The 25611-nt window shown below is 47.2% G+C and overlaps 1 protein-coding gene across 3 annotated transcripts in view; it reads left to right on the plus strand.

The window, feature by feature from the left end:
* LOC142579308 (acyl-CoA Delta-9 desaturase-like) overlaps positions 1 to 25611 on the plus strand; it is a 162068-nt gene that overhangs the window by 27192 nt on the left and 109265 nt on the right. Inside the window, exon 1 of one of the 3 annotated variants that reach the window (XM_075689402.1) lies at positions 3086 to 3220. The exons of 1 other annotated variant lie outside the window; for it this stretch is intronic. The gene's annotated coding sequence lies outside the window, so the exon portion shown is untranslated. Of the gene's footprint in view, positions 1 to 3085; positions 3221 to 19511; positions 19816 to 25611 lie in introns of those variants that run through there. One more of the 3 variants, XM_075689395.1, reaches the window with a different exon arrangement.

A 25611-nucleotide genomic window follows, 5' to 3' on the forward strand; every position in this document is an offset into this window, starting at 1 on the left:
CGTATTCCTCGTCGTCTCCGTGATCAGCGAAGCTTGCAACGCCTGCTCGGCCAAACAAAAGCATTTAATTTATCTGATTTACCACGTGCTGTGTCGTATTGGAACGATCTTCCAGATGGAGTGGTCGATATGCGAAACCCTGATGCATTCAAGGAGGAATTGAACGTCCTGTTTTCATGGCTTATCTCGTTTTTTAATGAAATATTTATTCATTGTATAACGATGTTTGATTGGTACTAAAGGTCTCGCTTTTGCTGGTCTTACTTTAGCACTCGTATTGAACAAAATTTTCGTATCTGCATTGCTGCCCTAATCAATACTAAGCCAACATGAACAGTGCATTCCATATTTTTGTTGTTTGTGTTAATAATGTACTGATTACTTGTATTCCAAAACTCAGAAACATTCGCTCCATGCTATTGACCTTACATTTTTTTGTATAACCACCTTCACATAATGTTCCAATAAAAACCTGTGATATATCTGAATAAAAAAAACAGATCTTCACAGTTTCACTCTTTTTATCTTTCTATTCTCCATTTTCCTTGTGCACAGTGCAGGGTAGCAAACCTGACGCTCGTCCGGTTAATCTCTCTGTTTCCTCTTGCTTTTTTCTTCTCTCTGTACGCCTTTCTTAGACATCTCAAACCAACTAGCCCGCCTGCACAGCCTACTGGAGTCCTTTCGAAAAAATATCATTGAACATGCGATGCGCATCATTTCCTGGATTAGCAAACACCCATAATACTCGTACATGGATGGAACATTCTAATATCGCCGTAAGTGACTCGTTCCAACATCACCGTAACGCTCAACTAATTATTCAAGGATTAGTAATGTTATGCAGTTTTTACACCCTTAACGATGGTCGTTTTATTATCCCCTACTTTCTATTATCTCTTTTCTTTCTTCAGCTTTCGGAAAATTTGAAGCATTTTTTAAAATTTCTCGCACGTCTCAGAGAAGAGCATTATCCGGCACCTCCTACAGACACCGTCACCTGCATGGACACGTTTCGTGAAAGAAGTAAATATAAAAAAAAAATTAAGCAGATACAACTCTTGTCGACATATACGTAATGGGAGACATGCTTATTTTCGTAGCGGAAGGTCTTATGAATAAAATTTGTGTCCGGCTGCGAATGGTTAATGTTATTGCGACGTGCGTATACTATGCTGTAAGTGTGTATCTGCCGATGTGTGTATATATATATATATATATATATATATATATATATATATATTCGCGCTTTAAAAGTTTAGGGCCCCAAATACCTTTGCGGGTGTTAGCGTTGGGTCACGCAGGAGTGAAGAGATATTAGAATAGGGCTTTGCGCTTGCGGATAGCGTCTTGCGCTTACAGCGCCAGCACGGCGTCAAAGAAAAGCTATTGTCAACAATTAAATAAAATGTACCATTTTATGGTAAGAAGAGTACCCTTGACTTTTGTGTTTTCCTGCTTAATTACAATTTTGAAGTCATTCTATTAGCAGCAAGCAATTAGTTGCGCTTAGTTTTGAGCGACCAACTTTGTGTACCTTCACCAGCCAAGTTTAGCCGCGATAGGCCTACGAGCCAGGAAATCGACAATCGAATTCGGAATCAGCGACGTGTAATGAATCAATCTTCATACGTTAGCTGAGTGACAGCGACAACTGATGTCACTTCTCTTATATAGCTTATGAACTCGAGCCCAGTTTGGTGCTAGATTAGAACCGTCGCTTCGATGGATGTCGCCATGCTTGTTGACGCAAAGCTTTTGGGGCTGCCGCTAAATCAGTGAAATAGCGGGCCCGACACCAAACCCAAACACAGTTTGCGTCTCGCGCATGCAGTGGCTTCGACGCTATTTCTGCGGGGCCTTAAAGCGTTTGGGGCCCCCTATTCTGAAGCTCTCAACAGTACCGCGCGAGTGTCGACTCGGCTAGCGTGCCTCGATGCGCGCTCTCTCCTCCGCCACCCTAGACTCGGCGGCCGGTGAGCGCCTTCTAGCGGTGTGGAATGACCAGATCACCAGTACTTGTTGATTTCTTGCTGACCTCTCGTGCTCGTGTTGATTGCGTCGCTTCGCGCCTTCAGAAGGCGTTCACGGGCCGTCCTGCCATTCGAAGCTCGCGCGGTACTGTTAAACAATCGAGCGACTGTACCTGGCAGCGACACTTCCATAGAAGCATACATACGTTGAAAACATGGCGGTTTATCGACCGTTCATGGGGCTTAGCGTCATCTGCGTGACGAGAGAAACTTCTGGTGGGACAAAAAATAGTGACGTCATATCCATTAAAATAGGAAGTGACGTCATTTTTGTTGAGAAACGCGCGAAGTTTCTTTTGGTGGCCTGCCTTTAGAGCAGGCCCGCCAAATGCCTCGCTATTTGACGCGAAGGTTGTTTCGAACATTTAGCACAGAAAGCGATGCACCGAAATGCCAGTTGTACCGGTGTCGCAGTCACAACCACGCGTAGAACATCGTATTTCTTCTTCTTTCTTTTTTCGTTTTCTTTTGAGAGCCGAAGTAATCTGTGGGTGTTGAGTGCTGGTGACATTGCTAACCGTCAAGCCCGTCGACCAGCGCAGCCGAACAAAGGCAGCTGAGAGATGAACAATTGTCTGGCCGTGGTAACTCCAAATTTCTGACTGAGCCCGTTGCCCTACGATGAAATACACCTCGCAAACACAACGCCTCGCGATTTTAGACAAACGCTGGCAAGCAAACAACGCAACATGTGAGGGGAGGAAAGCATAGCAGCTGTTGGAACTTACGAGCGCGCTTTTCAGCACACTACAAGAGCTGCATTGCGTTGCATATGATAGCGGTGTGAACGCCCCCCCCCCCTTTTTTTTTTGCGTGCGCTGAACTAGTGGTATTTATTAATGATCTAGCTAAACCAAACCCACACACACAATATATATATATATATATATATATATATATATATATATATTAGTTTTCTTGCTACATGTATATATAAAATCGATAAGGAATGTTACTTTAGTTGAATGAAATCAAATTGTGCTCTATTTTGGAAAAAAAATGAACATTTTTTTAAGTGTTTCTTCCAGCCTCACCTAGAGCCACTCTTCAATTGCTGCTCCTACAGCCACCCTTGCTTGCTGATTCTGGACCACTTATCGACTGAAGCTTTGGGATTCATTTGAATCAACCTGGACTGGTAGTCGAGCGGCACCTCGTGCTATGACAAGCGCGACCTCATCTCTAGGGTAAGGGGTGCATGGCCTTTGTTGCAAAACAGCTCCTCAAGAGGCGTAGTGATGTCATGATTAATTATGCAGCTTTACGCACTTTCTTTTGGGGCACAACGCCCTTATTTTAATTAGGGAGCAAGTCACGTACGATGACTATATAAACTGAGGTATTATTTCTCTCTCTCTCTCTCTCTCTCTCTCTCTCTATTTGGCTGGCTGCTTTATTTGAGACTGCACTCTCTTAGGGATCGGCCCACGAAAACGCCGAGATACACACCAATAACTGGGTTGACTCGGCGAAGAATGCGTCGCATTAAAAAAAGAACGCGAATGTGTCAACAAAGGTCGAATAGGTCCAAGTTAACTTTACAGTTTGCGGAGGTCTCCCGTTCTGCAAGCTTTAAGGTGTTCAGGTATTCTTGTCAGTGCGCCACGTACTCATTCGCGTCACGCAGGAGCAATAAGGGCACCTTTCCGTGCTGTAAGCTATTGAAGAAAGCTTACGCTCGTCTTTTTCTTTTTTGTGTGTGTAATTTATGTACCGACAGCGTCGTAATGAAGGACACGACCTTTCTTTCCGCCTTAATTACTCGAGATGCGATACGGCGCCATTCAGGAATGCCCATTATCACGTGGTTCTCAAAGTCAATGGGCCAACGGTCACAGAAGCCTTGGTCGAATAGCAAACATTATTCCTGGCATTTTATCACGCTTACTCGGTGTCACACACTCCGTGGACCCTTGGGTGATTGATGACGCAAAATGTCTGGTAGCACGAAGCTAAATATATTCAGGGACAAGGACGGCGTTTTCTCGGCCCTGCACAGTTCTACAAAATCGGAAAAGTCCGCCCCATTGCACGTGTATCGCGGTGGATGGAATGTTGTCTCTCCGAAAGCCGTGCGTATACAATCCCTTGTCCAAACGATTCAACTTTTATCGATAACGGAAAGCGTTCCGTTGATGTTATCTGTTACGTAATGGGGGACCACGTGTTTTTCATTAAACGTGCAGCGCAACACCCTGCGCTGCTGCGTCGTTTCTCAATGAGTCCCCATCACTGACGCGAAAATTTTTCTTTTAAATAAAGGAAAGACTACTTTAGAGAGACTAAGATTGCGCGTGACTGTAAGTAGAGCGTTGAATACCCCACTGAACTAATCGATTATTTCTCTGGGTTATATGCACCCGTAAGTATTGCGATGCACAAAAAACATACAGTGCTACATTTGCATGTCTAGCCATGAATGTTCACCTACCTTCTAGAAACATTCGCGCTAGCTTTCAAAAGAGGGGGGGGAAACACAATGCAGGTGCGTATTTTTTTAAGAACTTACCATAAGCATTCGAGCACAAGGAATCAGTCTTTTTTTCAAGAACAGAAAAATAAACTTCACCTCACTTCACCCGACTTCGATATAATCTTTGTCTTGCTGACTTTTCGTCGCCCTATTCCGTTGTTTTATTTTTCGATGGATTTTGCGTCTTCAAAGCTAAGGCTGAACAAACAGTGTTGTCTCCCTCGCTCTCCGCTATAACTAGTGCCCTGGTTTGCCTGCGACCCCCTAGGGCGCCGCTTCCTTCTTTCAACAAGCGCCCAAAGCTGAGTATTTGAAATGAAGCTTTCTTTGCCTCTTCTTTCGACTTTCCCACCACTGCTGCTGCTGCTGCTAGGGTGGCTAGAATAAGCCACCCTACTGCTGCTGCTGCTGCTCCTGCTGCTGTGGGCTGCTGCTGTGGGCTGCTGCTGTGGGCTGCTGCTGTCGCGCACACCGCATCGGTGGGGGGGGGGGGGTTATGATAGGCGCGAGTCAGAGAGGAAAGGCGACATGAGAAACTCGTTTTCACCTCCCCGCGTTGAATGTACACAATGCCCTCTGGAGCTGCCTGGCCGTAGCCACGTTAGCCGCTTGACAGCTGTAATTATTCGTGACGACCCTCAGAAGCGTTGCAGAAACTGCAGCGCTTCCCTTTTTACTGACGTGCGAGGCCAGAGAGGCGCAGATAGAACTGTAGAGAAAAGAAGAGGAGAAGGAGAGGGAGGGGAGAAGAGGTAGTTCCCATATAAGAAAGGTGGGGGAGGTGACATGAGAAGGCAAGGAAACCCCACTACATTTAAAGGTTGTCACCTTAGCTAAATCCAAAAAGGTAGATATTCTCGTACTCCAAGAAACTTATGTCCGCAGGTTAGGCCAGATCAGCCACTTCGACAGGATTTTTCGCACCAGGTCTTTCTGGAGTTATGGCGAGTCGGGCAGCCGAGGTACGGCCATCGTTTTGATACCGAATTCGACGGCCTTGTTTTTCGTCATGCTAGTGATGCCGAGGGCCGTATCTTGTCGGTGGATCTTGATTGGGGCATTCAAATTGTTAATATTTATGCTCCAAAGTTTAGAAATCAGAGAGATTTCTTCGCTGCCTTAGACCCTCACTTGGTAGGTCCCTCTCGGCTTAGTCTTATAGGCGATACAAACTGTGTGTTAGAACAGGTTGATCGCGTCTCCCGTAGAGGGACTCCAAAAGTTAAAGATACGCGGGGAAATGCTGTACTGCGAGAGTTCGTCGATGGGCTGGGACGGCTCGACGCTTAGCGCGTGCTTCGCCCTGGACAATCAGGAATGATTTGGACAGAAAGGGGCATGCAGAGCCGCATCGATTATTTTTACATCTCATCGTCACTATCTTCCAGTATGCATTCTTCTTGGTCGATTCCTTCTGTTTTTAGCGACCAGAGCTTCCTAATTCTGCGGTTTGCCGATTCGAACATAGTCTCGCAAGGGAAGAGACCGTGGCGCCTAAATCCACGTCTCCTAAAGGACAGGCAGGCAGCCGCAGAGGTATCATCCATTCGCTTTCGATCGCTGCACAACAGAGAGAATCTAGATGGCACAGAATGGGATGACGTGAAGGTTGTCCTGTGGCTGGTTAACAGTGCGGAGAGACATTTACCAGTTATATAGAAGATGTTGTCGACCTCTCTAACCGCGTTGACGTCACAATGGCTGATGCCGAGAAGATCCGCCATATCTTAAGAGCATTGAAGGCGACGCCTTCCAGATGCTGTTGGCGAAAAATCTGTCGTCAGTCTCTGAACTCGTCAGTCTATGTCAAAGCTTCGACGAACTACGCAAAAAACGCATAGCCACCCGCCAATCTCCTCCTCAGGACACTTCAATATCGAGCTTCGCTGTTGCCCCGGATAACACTTCGCTACTGCTACAGAATAACGAGTTTGTCCGTGACGGAGGTGGCTCGTCAGCTTTCTCTAATTTCACTTACACACGACCAGTCGAGTTCTCCGTTGGCGCCCGCTCTCCAATATGTCATCAAGGAGCAGGTAGTCGACCACATTTCGCCTTCTCTCCAGCAGGCTCCGACTGCCGCTTCCCTGACGTATGCCGAAGTCGCTACGAGGCCTGCGCAACAGACCTACGGTCCCCTTCGCCTGCCTTTGCACCCACCCGTATGCCCTCCAGCCCGGCCAGTGGTGCAGTATGCACGACCTCAAGACCATTGGCGCAAGGAAGACAATCGTCCGATTTGTTTCTATTGTGGCCGTGCTGGACACGTGGCACGTCACCGTCGCCTACTTACAACGAACGTCCCCAACAACGTGCGTACATATGCGCCACGTTTCCAACAACGCCGCAACTTTTCAGACACCTTCGAATCTCCTCCTGCCGTCGAAACCGCATTCTCAGCTCGCCGTTCCCCTTCTCCTCTCCGCCGCTCCCTTTTCCCCTCTGCGCCAGGAAAACTAAAAATCGCAGTTCAGGACGAGAGAACTGCGGCGTCAGCGAAATGTATAAGGTCTCACACTTCCCCGAAAAACGTTATTGAAGTCACAATAGAAGGAACATTGACGCTAGCAGTTGTCGACACCGGCGCTGCACTTTCAGCGATAGATGCCCGTATTTGCCGCAAGATAGGAAAAGTTACGACGCCGCTTTCTGGAATGTCCCTTCGGACTGCCAACGCGCAGCAGGTCGAGTTATCCGGCGCCTGCACCGCTCGTGTCGTCATTCAGGGGGCGCTTTATATCATAGAATTCATCGTGTTGCCATCATGTTCACACGACGTCATATTAGGCTGGGACTTTCTCTCCACACATCATGCGATCATTGACTGCGCTCGCGCCGAAATCAAGGTGTTTCATTTTTTGACCGATATTATCACTGACCACAAGGACCCTTGTCGCAAAATCGCCGTTTCGAAAGACATCGTTATACCTGCCTGGTCTTCCGCTCTTGTCAGTATCTCTTGTGACTCTGCAGAAGACGGCACAGTACTGTTCGTTCCGTCTGAACTCTTAGTTCGAATGATGGATGGCATCCTGCGCGGCCTGAAGTGGCATACTTGCTTCTGCTACCTTGACGACGTTGTCTTTTGCCCTGATTTTCCGACCCATCTTCGCCGTTTACATCAAGTTTTGACCTTTCTCCGGAATGCTGGTCTCCAGCTGACTATTTAAAAAAACGTGTATATTTGCAGCTCGAAAACTGAATATATTGGGCCACGTTGTCTCCAAAGAAGGCATTCTTCCTGATCCTGCCAAACTTCGCGCTGTGTCCGAATTCCCGAAGCCCACTAACTTGAAAGCACTACGCAGCTTCATTGGCTTACACTCCTATTTTCGACGTTTCGTTCTCAATTTTGCTACCGCGATCGCGCCACTAAACCAACTTCTCCAAGGCGACAATGAACTTTCTACTTGGTCGGAAGCCTCTGATGATGCTTTTATGACTCTTCGTCGCCTACTCCCGCCTCCGCCAATCTTGCGCCATGCTATCAATGTATGTTGCGTCTGACCACTCCAACTGGTATCTTGTACTTCCATTCGTCACATACGCATATAACACTGCCTTTCAAGCCCCACTACCGGTTTTTCACCATTCTTTCTGCTTTACGGCCGACATCCCTCCAGCACCATTGATATGGTTCTCCCGTACCAGCCGGACCCTGCTGAATGCTCACCTGTTTCTACGGTCGCTCAATACGCCGAGAAATGCCGACAACTGACCCGTTCTTTGACGTCTGCTCAACATTGCCGCCAAAAAGAGCGTCATTACCTCAGCCCACAACCTCACCCCTTCCCTATCGACTCGGCTTTGGGTCCCGCCTGTTGCTGCTCCTGGCATTTCGTCCAAGCTCCTCCCGAAGCACCACGGGCCCAACCGGGTGGTTGCGCAACCTTCACGAGTTAATTACGTGGTCGAACTCATATCGCTATTTCCCGGTCTGCCTCGTCAAGGGCGAGAGACTGTGCACATTGACCGGCTGAAGCCGTATTACGATTTGCTTACCTTTTCTTAGGTCGCCAGGATGGCTACTCTAATTCCGGGGGTGATTGTGACGAAGAAGATCTGCAGGCCGAAAAGCCCCGTTGCCTATCGCGTGGCTCGTACCCAGTTCGCTCCCTGGCTGCACCCTACCTGCTGGTGCTTCGTTTGTCGATGCTGCTCTACGACCCGAATAAACCCCCTTTACAGCTCCAGTGTTAATATCCATTGCTCCTGTCATATACATTGACACCAGTTTGCCATACTGTTCCTGAACCATCCGCCACCGTATGTTTGGATATGTCTACATTAAAGAACCCTTCACCTTGCCGTTACGCGATACACAGTCATAACTTGGCTGCCGTCTATTCTACTGGTTTCGGAATGTTGTGCTGGAGGTTCAGGGGTACGTAAATCCTGATCTACTTTGATGCCATGTTTGACGTCGTGTAACATGGGGTTTTATCAGATGTTGGTTTGCTGGCATCACAGTTGCTGTTCCACTCGCGAGATGATAAGCCTTTATCTGAAGCTGACTGCGCTCTTGGCGAACGATATCGTGTAGATTCGCTGCCAACATGGTGCGGTGACTTGCAGGAGAAATTAGCCTGCAATTTTAAGTCCCCTGCCTCTTCCAACATTCCCTGCCGAAACATGCATGCATATTTCCCTATCGCTCTATGCTGTCAGCAGTTGATTTACGCCACGTTTTAACCGCAAAGTGACTCTTTTAAATCATAATACACTATCTCACTTGATTCTCCCTCTCACAACGCGAACTTCGGACGAATTATGCTTGCCTTTCAAGAAACCAAGCTATAGCGCCCCTGCAAGTGATTGATTCCACTCTGCCTGAACTCCCTGTGGAAGCTTCGCATGACAGACAGAAATGTTCAGCCTTTGCAGAAGGCGAACCTTTGAAGAAACAGCTGCTCAAACTCCCAGTGAGAGACAGAGGGTGAGAGAAAGAGAGACGAATCTGAAGGGGCAGGGAGGTTAACCAAACCCCCTACGCTTGTGGAAGGAGAAAGGGAGAAATGTAGATCAGAAGAAAGAAAGACAAGAAAAATAATACAGAGGTTATCAGTGTTTACTTGTTACGTTTATATAGACCACATGGTGGTTGTCAGCATCATTTGAACTCATGTATGTGTTTGCCGAACATTTAATGTCCTCATTTGCTCATTTCGTTGTGCACCTCGTCGCCGCATCACTATTCGATGGGCTTGTGCCGCGAGAACAGTGTATATGGTTGTGTATGCTCTAATTTTGTTGTTCGTGTTGAGCGTTTGACTATGCCTCCTTACGCAGGTTACCCCTTTTTCAAGTTTTCTCACAACTCCTTTCTGTTAATAGTATTCCCATGCAATAAAATAAAAAGCGAGAATAGCGGCTGTAGTGCAGTTGTATGGGTGTGGATTTAGTTCAGTAAAACCGATATATAGATTCTTTGGCGGCCCGTGTATCTCTCTCTCTCTGTTTGTCTATATATATATATATATATATATATATATATATATATATATATATATATATATTCTTGTTGCCATTAAGTCTCTGCTTCCTCTGTGCAAAGCCATTTTTACAGACACCAGATATACCACATTCGTTTTAAAGAAAACGGTATGGTTGCTTCCGTGTTCTGCAACAGGTACAACTTGTTCCGTTGTATATTTTTTCGTATACGCCAGGTTTGCGCAAAGCTCTTGTATAATGAGTCTCAGACATTTCACTGAAGTTTTCCCATTCTTTTCTAGATACCTTCAAAAGACCTCGACTTATTTAGGTATACGGTGAGAACTCGGCTCGCTTCCGATTTTCGATAACGTCGTTACATTTCACTTTTAAAATTGGGGTTTCATTAATGTCTGACATTTACAGCCTTCGCTCACCTGTAACCTTGGTAGGTGGTCTAAAGGATGTTTCATACTGTAAAACTAGGAGAGGGGGGTAGGTCGAAGGTACATTGGTTTATCTGCAGACTGAAGAAGAAGAAAAAGAAAACACGCCGCAATTATGACACAGGGTCAACAGCCCAACGAGGTCTTTCAAAGCAAAGTAAACATTGAAAGCGTCAGCGAACGAGCACCAACACTCCCACGATGTTGAAACTCTCACTGGACGGACCTTCGAACGGACGTATAGCTTCGAAGTGTCGTCTCCTGTCCTGAATGCTTCCAGCGCTTTGTCTAGAGAGATAAAAAACAAAGAAAAAGAGAAATGTACATAAAGAGCGCTGAATCAAATATCCTTCTATTACGTTCCATTCGTCCTTTTCGCGCAGGCTCTGTATATTTTCCGGAAAAATTCTAGCTTGACAACTATGTCGTGCTCATACATCTGCGATGGCGTCGCGCGGCAGTGTCATACGTCTTTCGCAACACATAATCTGGGACTGTGGTGCTTCTATAAGAGCGACGTCGCAACGGGCGTTTATTTATTATAAAGAGGCTCGTATGGAGCATCTAATTTCCGTGAAGCGCGCGTGCACCAAGAAGCTGAGCCCTGGTGTTTACCTACGCCGAACATCTCCGGCGAACGAAGTCTTCTCCTTTACGTAACGCAAACAGCTCGGATGGCCGAGCGTCAAGGCTACACCGGCTCGCTCTTATTGCGAAGGAAGCGAACCTCTTATCGCGTCGTCTTCGAAGAGCTTCAAAGAGCTGAAGAACTGGAGCACGACGAGAGAACGCTGAGAATTGGCTGGTATAAGCGCATCACGGGTCCTCTTGTGCTGGTGTCAACCCCTTGCTTGTGTGGCCTGCGTTGGCAGGTCACACACCCACACACGAGCGAGCGCTCGCAGTCAGTTACAAAACATTTTCAAATATTTTCGTCCTACACTAAACACAGAGAACCCATGAAAGCCGGTATCATTACGGCCGTGCCTTTTTTCTGAACGACGTCTACATTATCGACTTGCCTTCTCATCGGCTTCTCGTCGAATTCTCATCGACAAAGCGGGGATATGTGCACTCACAATTTCCCTATGCAGTGGTTGCTCTCATTGTTCTTTAAGGTTTCGAGTACATAATTGGCGAGACCTTGACTAATGCCTGCTTCCTGCACGCTTTTCTTCGTTCGGGAAAATTTATGGTGATTGCTCTGGCGGGTAAATATTGGGAAAGGAAGTCTGGCGATCGAGCAAAACTGTTCAGTAACGTGTGCACCTGTGCGCAGCTTGCGACTGCGTAGCGCAGTCGCATTCGCAATTCACGAAAGAAGTTGGAACAAGTAATTTATGCAATATTGGTGCAGATTTCACACAGCAGTGACCTTGTGACCGTTGATCTTGTCGTAGCTAAACACTTAGAAACCTAAGCGAGGGCAAATTCTTCTGCGCCTATTGAGGCTTTGCCTTATAGTCTATGGTATAACGTGACTAAATTTAACCGGCCCTGCGATGGAATTCTCAATGAGAAGCATGCACCTTAGAATGTAACTAGCTCATTCGGACACACCGCGAAAACACCCATAGTTTATGGTGATTGCTCTGGCAGGTAAATATTGGGAAGTCTGGCGATCGAATAAAATTGTTCCGTAACGTGTGCACCTGTGCCATGCGCAGCTTGCGACTGCGTCATGCAGGCTTCGAATATGGTCTTCCGTTAAACGAAAAAAAAAAACATGCCGCTTTGGTTCATTTTGCTAGCTTCCTTTTCTTTCTTGTCTTTTCCTTCTTTTTCTGCAACTCAAGAATGATCTTGCTTATACGTCGCTCTACGAGACATTTATAACGGTTGGACAAAACTGTTTTTCACTAGCTCGGAACCACATGGCAATACGAATTACATCGTGTCGGCTAGTTTTTGGCATCGCTCTGGCTTCACACGATTCATCTCGATCATACATCAGGAGACCATGTCCTAACATCTCGCCAGCGAATCTGCGGGGGTCCGACGTAACAAACAAAGCGCCGCGGATAAGCAATCCACGGATAAGAACCGTCCTCTAGTGCCAGTTCCACTCACTGCCTTGGACTGTCTGTAGTACGTAACTGTCGCAATCGCTAGATTTTCTTTTTCTCTGTTTTTCTCCGTGATCCACGGACTTACTCTGTTAGCGTTTTGTTATTTCGTTGTAGACTGACGACCGCGTTTTGTATTTTTATTGCCTTTGTTGTTGTTTTTCTTGTTGTTTCTTCAGCTAAGATTATAGGATACCCGGCCCTCTCTGCGGCCAAACTTCCCATCGTTCATATCCAATAAAGAAGCGATCGCTCGAAATGCAGTTCAGTCTCAGCATACACCTGAAGGTCGTACTCTGTACTCAAAACTTGTCCTTGGCGAATGTCTTTTGCTTGATGTTGATTAAAAGGGGTGCGCAATTAGGGATTATTAAAATCAACTCGAATACGAATGGAAAAGCGATGACATCGAATCGAAGATATTTCCAATAGTTTTCGAATGATAAGACTTCTTTCAATACGTACTCGAGTTCTGCAAAATATTACAGGAAACATTCAGAAGTTTCAACCAACAACAAATGCATACCAGAATGCTATGAACTCAGATATGTTCCTATACTGCCGTGAATAGTGTGTCCAATGTGTTATTCGGTCACTGTGCATCGAAATAAGTTCATATGAAGCAGTGGCTATAGTATTCAAGGGGCCATTTTGTCAACACCTCCAAATTGAAGGTCAAGCATTAAAGACACTGCATCAAGTCGAGCAAGATTCATAGATTAGGCTTCTGTAATGACGAATTCGTCATTCGTAACGAAAACAGAGCATATGCAAGCGAGAAAATGACGAAAGTGAAAAATCGACGTGGCGCTACCTGTTGTGCACTATGGTACTTATCATATGTGACGTCAGCGCCGGAAATTCACAGAGAGCGGCTGCTATAGGTCCCATCACTGGGAGCGGCGTCGCTTTTACTACTTACAACCACTGGTGCGGCCACCTCCCTCGTTCGCCCGCGGAGGCAGAACACCTGCAGCCATCGAGCAGTACGTTTCGTATATAGAGCTAAATAAATAGTTTCTAAAAGTCTTAACCGCGGAATAGAGGGAGGACCGGTGGAGATGACGTCAGGTCCTCTGTCCTGAGGCGGGTGGTTCAAACTGAGGAGGAGCAGCGGGACCTTCGGCGGCACTTTTCTACGCAGCAAATTGATGCACATGGAAAACGATGATAGACTTCTTGAGGAACACTCCAACGATCTAGCTCGTTTTAAGATTTTTCTTTAGTGTCCGTTTAAAGGTAAATTAGCGAAATGGCAGCTTGACGAGCGAAGCGAGAGTACCCGAGTACCACTGAAAGCATGGCCCCCAGAAATCCCCGTGATAGAATGCGATAGATAAACCAAGCCCTCAACCATATGATGATAATGTTAGATTGGTAGCACATGAGCATCGGGGTCACATCACCATTAAGTAACATCAGCGTTCTGAGACTAATACTGAGCCCACAGTGGTAAGAGGTCCTGCGCTACGAGCTAGATTTGGCTATGTATAAAGCCGTAAACAAAAAATTAAACAAAAAATGAACCCTTCATTGTTTCAGTTTTTTTTTTCTTTCTTTTTCCCCCATTTCGAGTGCTTATTTGTCGGTGCTGATTATTCGAATACTATTCGACAAATATTCGGTGTTTCGAATATCGTGCTGTTAGATTAGATCAACGAACCGAACAGAAATATATTCGATTCGTTATTGAAAATTTTCGAATGTTTGCAAACCCGCTATCCATTATACCAAGGTTCGACTGGGCTGCCGGATGTTCCGGGATGCTTCTTTCCTTCTATTTTTCGTGTCGCATATGTAACGCTGTGGGCTCAAGGGTAAGATTACTTATTCCACTCCAGGAAGAGCAACTCGGGCAGCGCCGTTTGCCAATCCCTTCCTTCTCTGCCACCGTCATCCTTGGATGCGTCTGCGAACCAAGCGCGCTCTCATCTGCACTCTAGAAGTAACTTTTTTACGCGTTTGTTTGTTACGCCGGTCGACACTAGTTTTCTTTTTTTTTCTTTCCGTTCCTGTTTCTGTCTTTCTGTTTTAACATTTTCGCTCGTTTTCCTCTAACTTACCGCGTGACGTTTGCTTCACGTAGCACTTACAGTCGCGCTATTAGAAATTTTGTACCCTTAATATCTCAAAAATAATTTATTGTAAGTAAAGTCCTGTTTTTACCCGCCGTTGTGGCCCAAGTGGCTATGGCGCTGTGCTGCAGAGAAGGGAGGCGGAATAATAATAAAAAAAGGACACTCCTTGTGCCGTGCATTGGGTGCACGTTAAAGAACTCCAGGTGGTCAAAATTATTCCGGAGCTCCTCCCCCCCCCCAACCCTATACGGCGTGCCTCAAAATCAGATAATAGTTTTAGCGTGTTACACCCCAGAAATTAATTTTCATTATGTAACCTTGTTTGTCAAAAATGTGCACCGGCTTTCCGCGATAACGTTGTCAACACTGTTAGCATTGTGCTCAGTAGAAGCCGGCCCCCGGCTATCTTCAAACAGTGGGCCACACGTCTTTTTTATCTTTAATATAAGATATTTAGGCGCCGACTACTCCATTTCATTTTAAACAAATACATACTAAGTATGAAATAAAAAGCCGTCACTGAAAAAGAGGTAACCAGAACAAAAAGAAAGTCACAGTTAGGTGACGTAAGTGCGTAAATCGCATAAACACACTGGAACATAGTCATCTGGCATAAATGTGGAAGAGCCAACTCACAAAACAGATCACATAAATTCACATCAATTCGGATAGAGAAAGGAATTGAATCCGCAATCAATAATTTCCAAAAGTATTACTCCCAGAAATTTGTGTAGGGCCACTAGCGCTTAGTGTCGTTAATGATGAACAAAGAAAAGAGAGATATAAACAGAAAGAAAAGACCAAAGGCGGGAAGTTTAACCAAGCGCACGTCCGGTTTGCTACCCTGCACTGGGAGAGCGGGCAGAAAGGGATCAAAAGAGAGCGCCAGTAGCACGCACACTTGAAGGAGCACACCAAGTCTACAAACAGCCGCAGAGACCTGTCGACTTGAGATACTGCAATAGCAATTTCGTTGCTTTCTGTATCATCGACGCGCATGACCATGGCCCAAAAATCTTGGTTTCTGACAACAGTCGTCAGTCCCACTGGTTTAATGTTATCTGGAGAGGTTCGCGCTCGACGACGTACTGCGGACAAAGACACAAAATGTGTTCAGTAGTTACTGCACACTCAGAAAAACACACCATTGTCTGTCGAAACACCCCTTTTCCACCCTTACTTCTCCGAAATTTTCAAACATGGGTGCGTTCGTTAGCGAAACACCTTTAGTACACCCTTTAATTTATTTCGGAGTGCTAAAGCAGTGTTTTGTGGTTAACTATACAGCTTGAAGAAGTTAAGGGTAATTCAACAGTTCAAGCAAGTAAAAAGCTATACGTGTTTATTTCCCAGCGGTTTGTGCCAAGTCATTGTTCAAGCACGTGATGTGGTCACAGCACGGCTATATACGGATGTCAATAATAATAATAATAATATTTGGGGTTTTACGTGCCAAAACCACTTTCTGATTATGAGGCACGCCGTAGTGGAGGACTCCGGAAATTTTGACCACCTGGGGTTCTTTAACGTGCACCTAAATCTAAGCACACGGGTGTTTTCGCATTTCGCCCCCATCGAAATGCGGCCGCCGTGGCCGGGATTCGATCCCGCGACCTCGTGCTCAGCAGCCCAACACCATAGCCACTGAGCAACCACGGCGGGTATATATATATACGGATGTCAATCTGCTACTTCATGTTCTGGTAGTGAAGTGGAAGTACACAACTATTATTGTGATAGCAATTACATGGACACTCCAGGCGCATTTCTGCCGTTTACTGTCCCCCTCGGCGTCACCGTCGCCGTGAGGTTCCGTATAAAGTCCATGGGCGATAACATCGTCGCTGCGCGCCGTATGCTGTACGTGCAAGTGAAAGCGCGCGAGGGTGAGCCGGCGAACACGGCTCAATCTCACGCGCGCAAGCGAGGAAGGCGGGGTGTAAGCGCGCGTTCTTCTGTCACGCGCAAGGCGCGGGGGTGAGGTGAGTACAGGGGGCGTTCTTCTATGGCAGCTGCTGCTCACGGCGTGGCCGTGCGGGCGCCGTATCTTGAAAGCGATCTGCGATGTTTTCAGAGTGGACGTAATGTCGGTAGCTTCGCATTCGCTGTACTTTTGACGTTTCGTTCGGGTTCAAGCACTTAATACACGTTATTCGATCGCTGCTGCTGCGAGTCCTCACTACAGCGTTTTCACAGCGAGTTTCCGCGGTCATCGAGCGAGAGGTGTCTGTTTACTTGTGCGCGCGTGACACCGTGCTCGTTAATTTAGTTCGTAAAAGCGAATGTTTACAAGTTTATGCGGCCGATAAAACGACTACCCTTACTTTATATAGCTATCTACTAACTCGCTATCGCAATCGATGCTTCGCCTTTCGGGCGAAACTGCGACTTTTTTTTCTTTTATTCCTTGCCCTGACTTTCACTTTTTCCACCGGCTCCGTTCAGGCTGTTTCAGCTCGGTGATGTTTTAGCTGCCAATCGTCAGCGAATCATGATGTATGTGGTGTTTTGTGGCGCAAGGGCCAAATGTGGCCAAAGAGCGCCAGGCCGGTGGTAATGTGTTCGCAATGGAGGTATGAATAACGAAGGACAGATGTTACGGTGGCTGTTCAGTGAATCATAACGCATCACTTATGGCAAATTCGCCAAATCGCACGGGTGCGCGCCGGGGCGCCCCAATTTGTTAATAAAACGTTGTTTCATGCACTGAAGCACAGAAGTAACTGGAACGCCAATGCATTTCTCCGCAAAGTTCGGGAATTTATATATCGAAACTGGTGTCGTCCTGAGAATTCGTTCCAAGTGGATCCGCCTTGCGAAGTCCACTGCTAGAATTTGTAAATTGCAATATGGGTCATAAGATAATTAGCAAGGAAGTTATTCTGGAAATCTTGTTAATTAGTCGATTTTGCATATCAACTTTTTGTGCAAGTAGTGTCCGCCGCTTCGAATAGACCGGCTCATCAACTAGAATTGAGCTATCTGCCACAGGCAACCTTTAAAAAAATTTGAAAGTGTTCGCTGAAACACCCTGCATATATAAATGTTTCGCAAAACACTTCGGTATTACTTCCGCGCATGTCCGAAAGACTAGGATAGCGATAGAATGAAAGATGTCACGGGTAAAAATAAAAGTATGCATTTCTGTAAAACACATTCGCGGGAAATGTGGTAATTCCAGAAAATCACCGTTTCATATTGGTGTATTCGATCACCCAAAACAGCCTTTTCTACGGATGTAAGTGGGTGAGTTATAGACGCGGAAAAACGCCCTTAAGGGTGAAATTTTCCTTATTGTGTGGGCTTCCGCAAGAGTCACTCATAGGCGTGATAAGTAAAGTGTTCTATCAAAATAGGAACCTGTTTATTTGCATAGCGTCAAAAAGTAAAATATGGGTGACGTATAAGTTTAGAAAATAAGAAAAAAAAAAGAAATATGAATGCATGCGGCCAAATAGGCTCTACGCAGCCATGTTCGTCTTTTTTTTTTTTTTCTGATAAGAAATCACAGGTGCATAGTCTTCATTACGTTCACGCTGACTATAGTCCGTACTTAAGCCATTTTGATACTTTCGGCGCCCGTGTTAGTCTCGTTTAATGCGCCTACACGCCGGCAAAGCACTACTTCCTTCCTGCCGCAATAACTTGAGTTCGAAGCTTACACATTTCTACATTCAGAACTACAGGAATGCCTGCACGCGCGAGAACTATAAATTGCAACAACACACACACGCACGCACACGCACGCACACAAAAAGAAACTTCAAATGCACTCAATGCCACGAGCTTGTATGGTATACATGCTCAGACAGTCTCCACTTCCGCAGTCGGTTATTCGGCGGCACGTAATAAAGATTTTCGTGAACGTGTGAATAACATCAAGTCTAAAAGTCGAGTACAGGCAACCGAACGAAAGTCATGCTCCGTTTTTTGGGTGAGCTGGTCGCGAAGAGAGGCGGGACCCGTGAAACTCGTTCTAAATGCCCGTAACAGAGTTACGAAACGTACAGAGTAGAGAAAAAAAGGAAGCCGCGCCCTCACTTCGCGCTTCTCTCTCACGCGACCAGCACGTGAGCAGAGTAGTACGGTCGGTGGCAAGTGGGATTGGAAATAAACCATCCCATATGCAGGAGCCCACCGCCAGGGGAGTTTCCCTCCAAGGTCATGTGGTCCACCCTGCTCGCAAAAAAAGAGGACGTCATCAATACACGCAGTGACCGGCGTATATGGACTCGGCATAAGACGACGTGTGCCGTAAGTCGCCTTGGAGGAAAAAGGGGGGTGGAGGGAGGGGCAGCAGCTTACTGGGTCACGGCAGCCAGATGCTCGCGACAGAGAGAAGGGAGGCGAGGGAGCTAGGACGCGCATTCCTCACTTTGCAGCCGGGGCATCATACGGGAACAGCGCCTGCCCGCTCATAAGGCATATCAGCCGGGCGGGCAGGCGAACAAGATCGCCGCCGCGCGGACGCACAAATGACCGAAAGTCGGGCAGCGCTCCGCGCCGCTCCGGGGCGGCCGCTTCGCCTTCATACTCGTCGAAAGAAGGCAACGAACTATCGCAAGGAGTGCGGAAAACTGGCGGCGGCATGCGGAGAGGGCGAGGAAGCGGACCGTTGAGCGACCCAGACCCAGTTATTTTGTGTTTGCATCCGCGCCGCTGCCGCCACCCCCTCCTCACCTCCCCTCGCTCTTCCTGCATTCACTTCCCCTCCTCCGCACCGCGGCCGGCATCTTCCGCGCCGGGGCTACGGGGCCACGCATCGCCGCCTCCCACATCCCTGCACCCTACCCTCCCTTTCTTACCTTTCCCTCTACCCGCCTCTCTCTCCCCCACTCTCACGTAATCTTCGCGTTCCGTTCACCGGGGAGCACGGCTCTGTAGCCTCTCCCCCATCGCTCGGACGAGGCTGAGGGAGAGAAGAAGCCACCCGTTGTTAGGTCATAGCATCAGCCGGTCCTGGCCAAAAACGCTGCAGAGGACCGCCGAGAAGAACGTGACTGCGTTCGCGGGGAAGCCAGTCAGTGGCCCGGCACTGCGCCGCGAATTCGCCCATGTGCCATCACCGGCGGATCTGAGTGACCTAACACAACATCCACCCCTTCCTTGTCGTTTGGCTCGAGTTCTTGACAGTTTCCCTTCGGAGATTACCTTCCGGTATTCTTTTGACTCGCGGTGGCGACTTCCCGTTGGCGAACTTGACACCGTGCGCTTTTCTCGGGTGGAGACAGCTCCGCTGGGCAACGCTTTTACGAGAGGACTATAGACGACCTACGAGTCACACAGGTGAGCGGCAGCTGGCTTGAGTTTCATTCTTGCGACACAAATGCTCAACGACGCAAACACCTGAGGGGGACCACATGCGACTTTACGCACTTCGTACTTTGTTGCAATTAACGCAGTACGAGGAACCACGAGGGACCAGTGGAAAAGCAGGAAACCGAAGTCAAGCGTACTTGTAGCGCATACGGGATTGGTGTCTTCTGCTCATTCGTTCTTTTTTTTTTCTTTTCTGCCGTCTTCGAGCAGTCTAACCGTTGCACCCGTGTTCCGCTTTCATCAGAGCACTACATTCTTCATATCCTCATGCAAGGCTTCCCTTCCTCCTCCGCACCCCATCACCCACACACTATCTTTTCGTGTGGTATTTTCGTCATGCATTTCGAACTATAGCTACCTCGTGCACCAATGGCTTGCATTTATTTATATTTTATTTTCACCGTCCTATTATGTCTGTGTGTCCGACAATGAAAAAGTCACATTGAATCTGTTAAAGTAAGTACGACTCACCGGAGATAAAAGAAATATTGTGATTTATTTTATCTCCACTGAGTTCATCGCTAATACAAAGCACGGCGATTGAAAGCTCAACGTGCGCGCCTAATTTTTCTTTAATTTAATACACCTGGAAAGGCTCGCGCCTTTCTTTTTAAGTGGACATTGTTTCTGTCGCCTCGTGGTATACGAGGCGCTAGCGGTGATGCGATGATATTAACAGCTTTCAATCTCAATGGAACGATAAATGTACTGTCGCGCTCAGTATGAGCTACAACGCGTGCACGCTTTGCGACGCGCCTTCCGTTGCAGCTCGTATACTGAGCACGACAGTACATTCGCTCTCTACTCGCGCTTCCCTTTGGCGCTTCGATACATGTCTATCCATGCGAAGTGTTTCATTTGTGAACGGTCCTGGAAATATTTGAAGTGCAACGCCCGGAATTTTGAATGGCGGCGCAAGCCTCTAAATTTGTTTTAGCGTTAGACAGTAATGAAGGATATCCCTAGGTAAGATAGCTAATACAGTCAATCGCCTCTACAACGAAACTGCCTGTGCAACGGAAGATTCCGTGTGTCCCGGCCGAATTCCTATCTTTCATCTGTATTGCGAATACCTCTTCAGTGAAGAACACCGCAACGTGTTTGCCTGTACAACGAAGGATTTTAGGCGTCCTCGATGGCTAATGTATTGCTTTACAAGGAATGCAATCGGGGGTTCCGCCAATGCTATCCGCAGCCGCCATTGAGCTGCGATCAGTGCTAAAACTATAAGTGACGTGCTTGACGAGCGTGCCGATCACAGCGAGCATTTGAATCGCTCAACTAAACTTATACGTCACTTGCTGCAGTACAGCAACAGCTGTAACGGCTGACGAATGCGCTGAGGTTGAGGTTGAGGTCGACGCGAGTCGCTCGGAACTGACGACCAACGATGTCGTCGAAGCCAACAAGGCAGTAGTGATGAAGAGCCTAAAGGTGGTAGAACAAATTTTAGCAACAATGGCGGCAATAGCGGTATTCGACGCTCTGCAGCCGTAGCTTGCATCGCTCCCGAGTTTTGCCGTGTAGGTTGCGTGAACCTCGATGACATAAGATCGGACGTATTGTTAAATCGCGCCGGAGAATGTGTGCAGAAGGAGATTTACGAGTTCTTTCAATAAGTATGTGTTGGATTTATATATGTTCAATAAAGGTTTTAGTTAGCTGGACGTGCTTAGCCTGCTCTAGATCTTCACAACAACGGGACCTGTGTAACGAAGGATTTTTGAGGTCCCAAACACTTCTGTATAGAGGCGTTCGACAGTAGCTGTTTGCATGCTGCATTGTTCGGACGTAGAAGGACGTAGAAGTCCCCAATATGTTGCATGTGTTCCCGTTTGTACAGCACACGTTTGTCAGTCGGCTGTTGTAAGCGGTTAAAATAGCATGCAATATCTCATAGCGAGCCCGAAGCCCATTTTATGCTTGTAATGGCGCTACACTCATCCTTTTCATGTTTTAAGACACGCAGGCGTTGCATGAAACACCGTATAATGGAGACTGGTTCACCCATAGAACGAGCGCCATGCATATACGTCATCTGTCGCAGTGGCTATGGCATTTTACTACTGAGCACGAGGTCGCCAGTTCGATTTCCGGTCGCGACGACCTCACCTTGACACTGGAGAAGTGCAAAACAACTTTTGTACTTCTATTTGGGTGTGCGTTAATGAAAACCGAGGAGGTCAAAAATAATCCGGAGCCGTCCAACATGGAATCTTTCATAGCAGAAGTTTTGCTTCGAGACGTTAGACCTCATGAATGAATCAATCAATATGTCAGCCTTATACATGTGTAGCTCATTTCCTTGCGTGTTATCACACTGTGCTACCAGCCTGGCAAAATCACTGGTAATGCTGCGTATGGTCAGTGTCACCGTTCACTTGGTACGTTAGCAAACGCAATACGGGTGAAGTTTTGTCCAAAACTTGTGAAACAAATGAACAAGAAAGGAAGCAGTGCGAGGGATCTGAAACTTCAATAATTGTGTGAACGGTCCAGTGAAGCGGACGATGGCAAACGCACAAAAACGCACGTGCGTGTTTAATGTGTCTCCTCCTCTTGCACCCCCACCGCCAAATACGAAAGTTGCACAACACGTCTCGCGACGCGCCCGCGGAGGCCCGTTTCCAAAGCGGCAACCCCTGCAGCTGTCACCTGCATGCAGGCCAGGCACCGTCGCCAGGAGCGGCTGACCTCGAACTCTGCGCCGCGGAAACAAAAGGCCGATTGCGACTTTGCGCTCCGCACACTGACCTCCTCTTCGAGCGGGTTACATAACGGGAGGAGGAGACCGCGGCGCCCGGTCAAGCGCCGCGCGGGTGGCCAGAGAACTCTCGTGCTTTCTGCGGGGGTCATCATCCTGGCAAGAGCGAAAAGGCGGCGCGCGTCCTCACGAAAAGGGCTTGCCGAGCGACGCACATTCTTCACGCCGGTGTATGAGACTTACCGCATCGCCATTGAGAACCGAGTGCGCGCAGCTGAGTGAGAGAGAAAGAGTTTAATGGAAACTGAAGATGCGAGCCCTTCTATATACAGAGCTTGGCACTCCAGGTGACGTGTTTTAGATGACGTGAAGAGGCTGGCAGAGGAGCCGGTGCATATTTTCAGGGGGAAACGCGCGAATGTTTCGCTTTGCGACGCCGCATTGGACAAGTACGTACTCGAAGTGAACGACTACTTTTGCCCGATGCGAGGGAACTTTGAGGCATTAGACATGCAGCGTGTGTCTCGCACCGTTGCAATACCACCTCTTTTGCGATATCGCCCCGCCGTTCTACGAGCAGACCAACATGTAAATATGCTCACGCACTACATAGTCCAAGCCCTCCCCCGGCAACCGTCACGGCAGATCGCGTAATCGTCCCGGCCGCTGAAGGGTGGACCTGTCGCACGCTCGAAATCTCGGTTCCAATGTGCGAAATTCGTTGGTGCCTGTAGCGTCTCGAAATGACCTCCTTAGTACTAGAATCTATGAATTCATGGGAACTCGAAAATAAAAAGGCGTCGCACAGTTTATCTGCGTTGCACCCTTCTTTGTAACACACTGAAACACATCTGATTCAACACTGTACCGCATCGAATATGCAGCGATATAGAGCGTGCACAATCAGAAGCGCGCCACCGGTAACTACAAAATGGGCACCTGCAACCCGTTAACCTGTCTATATCACGGCGTCATGTACGCAACCTGTAAGGCGTTGCCCACCGCCAACATGGCATCAGGCTACTTGCCAGTAGCAGCGGGCAATATCGAGCTCGTAGCTAAATATGGCCCAAGAAGTGATAGGCGTGTTATCGTCGCGCCTCATTCGTGAGACGAATGTCTGCAGTTTCGGAATTGGAGTGTGAAAGAAGCCGCGCTAACAGTATAGCTCCGCGCGTCTGTGTAAATATATACATATGTTACTTTTCGCTGTCTTTGAAAAAATGTACAGGCTATGAAAGACCCTCTAGTGGAGCTGCTGCTCATTTATTTACGACACCCGTTGCCCTTGACAGTACGCGATCGATAATATCCAGGGATCTGCGTTTTCACGCTTAACCTTCACTGCGAGACCTCGTAGCGGAGGTTTAACCTTCATATGGTTGGGAACTGACCCAAAAGATCTCGACACCGGCAGCAGACCAGTCAAGGTTCTGGTTTCGTTGTGTTCATTGAATACGAGTGGTAGAAATTGTATGTGATCAACTTGTAGTGAGTGAGTGAGAGAGAGAAAGAAAGAGAGAGAACAAATAAGTCAGAAAGGTTAACCAGCTGTTGAAGCGACAAGACGGGCTAGTTGGTTCTTGTATTCGTATATCCGCAGTGCAAAACATGAAACGGCACACACACAGAGAAACGAAATCGACGAGTCGAGCACCGAGGCCGGTTGGCTACCCTGCGTTTGGGAAAGTAGAAATGGAAGGAGGAAAGAAGGAGAGAAAGTGAGGAATTGGCTTGCACGTGGGACCGCCGACGAGATGGAGTTCCCAGCGTTGCGTCACAGACGGTCGCTCAGTCTGGTTGCCTTCAGTAATCGCGACAGTGACTCTGTGGCCTTCTGTGGCTGTCATATGAAAAACGAAAAACTTTGGTCAGAAGATCTTGTTCAAGAGCAGTTCGCGGGGCGAGCCTTTAATTTTCGAAGGACACGCAGTAGCTCAGCTGTACAGATTCTTAGCAACCACTGGCGTTGCAATCGGCGTTGTCGGTCATTCCTATCAAGGCTGAGTACACTACATTGAATCCAACGCCCAGGCGTAAGCGGCAAAATACTAGTTATTTACTTCGGGGAAGACGTAAATGCCCAGCACAGTATACTTCATCGTATGTTTAATGAAACAGAAAATAAGCGGATAATCGTACACTGATGAAAGCCAAGCTGAAACTCAACAGTGCCAATAATTGGAACGTGTTAGTTTGCTCGTACGTTACACCTTATTAGCGCTAAAGTAGCTTGTGAGAGCTTTACCATAAAAACCCGCACATAATGCAAACAGTTCTTCAGAACCACACACGGAACACTTGCTTCTCGCGTTACATTCGAATCCAATATATTTCCAGGCCTTACAGAGCGAGTGTTACATAATGGAGGTTATAATACTCTCTCTCTGTTTAAACATTGCAGACCGCCTTTATTTAACTAACAAATTGAGGCATGGCGCTATCGGTCGATGGCGGAACCGACCAAGGGTAAGGTCGAATTACAGTGCAGGATAACAGCTTGCTTTGTAATTACCCACTGATAGCAATAAAACGTGAGCGAAAGCTGGGTCTTTTTTTATATACTTCATATCATTCATCACATTACATTTGGGACCGCTTATAATATTACATAGCGACTAGCCTCTTTAACAGTGCTAACCTTTGCATTACTTTTGAGCAAAATCAAACCGCCTAGTCAAACGATGAGATTAACAGAGCGTGTAAGGCGCAGCCATGGACTTCTTGTTCTACGGGGAACCGACATTTAATGAAATAAACAGCGAAATTACTTGCGAATTCACTTGCGGCATCTCAGTCATGCTCCGTGATTTACCAAGTGATTTCATGTCCACTAAAGAACCACCGTAAGCGTACACGTGAAGACCGTGGATGCGATTCATAACGTCATGTTCGAGCACTCGGTCTAGTAAGGCGTAATTATGTGAGCCTCGTGGTCTTCCTTCTCTCGAAGACCCCCGCACCGCCCACCCTTCCCTCATTTATTTATCAACAAGAACCGTCGCTGCGACATTAAATCTGCTATTAGATCTTCTCTACGATATCGTCCAATTGTCATC

This window comes from Dermacentor variabilis, chromosome 1, assembly GCF_050947875.1.
Source record: "Dermacentor variabilis isolate Ectoservices chromosome 1, ASM5094787v1, whole genome shotgun sequence".
Taxonomy (NCBI): domain Eukaryota; kingdom Metazoa; phylum Arthropoda; class Arachnida; order Ixodida; family Ixodidae; genus Dermacentor; species Dermacentor variabilis.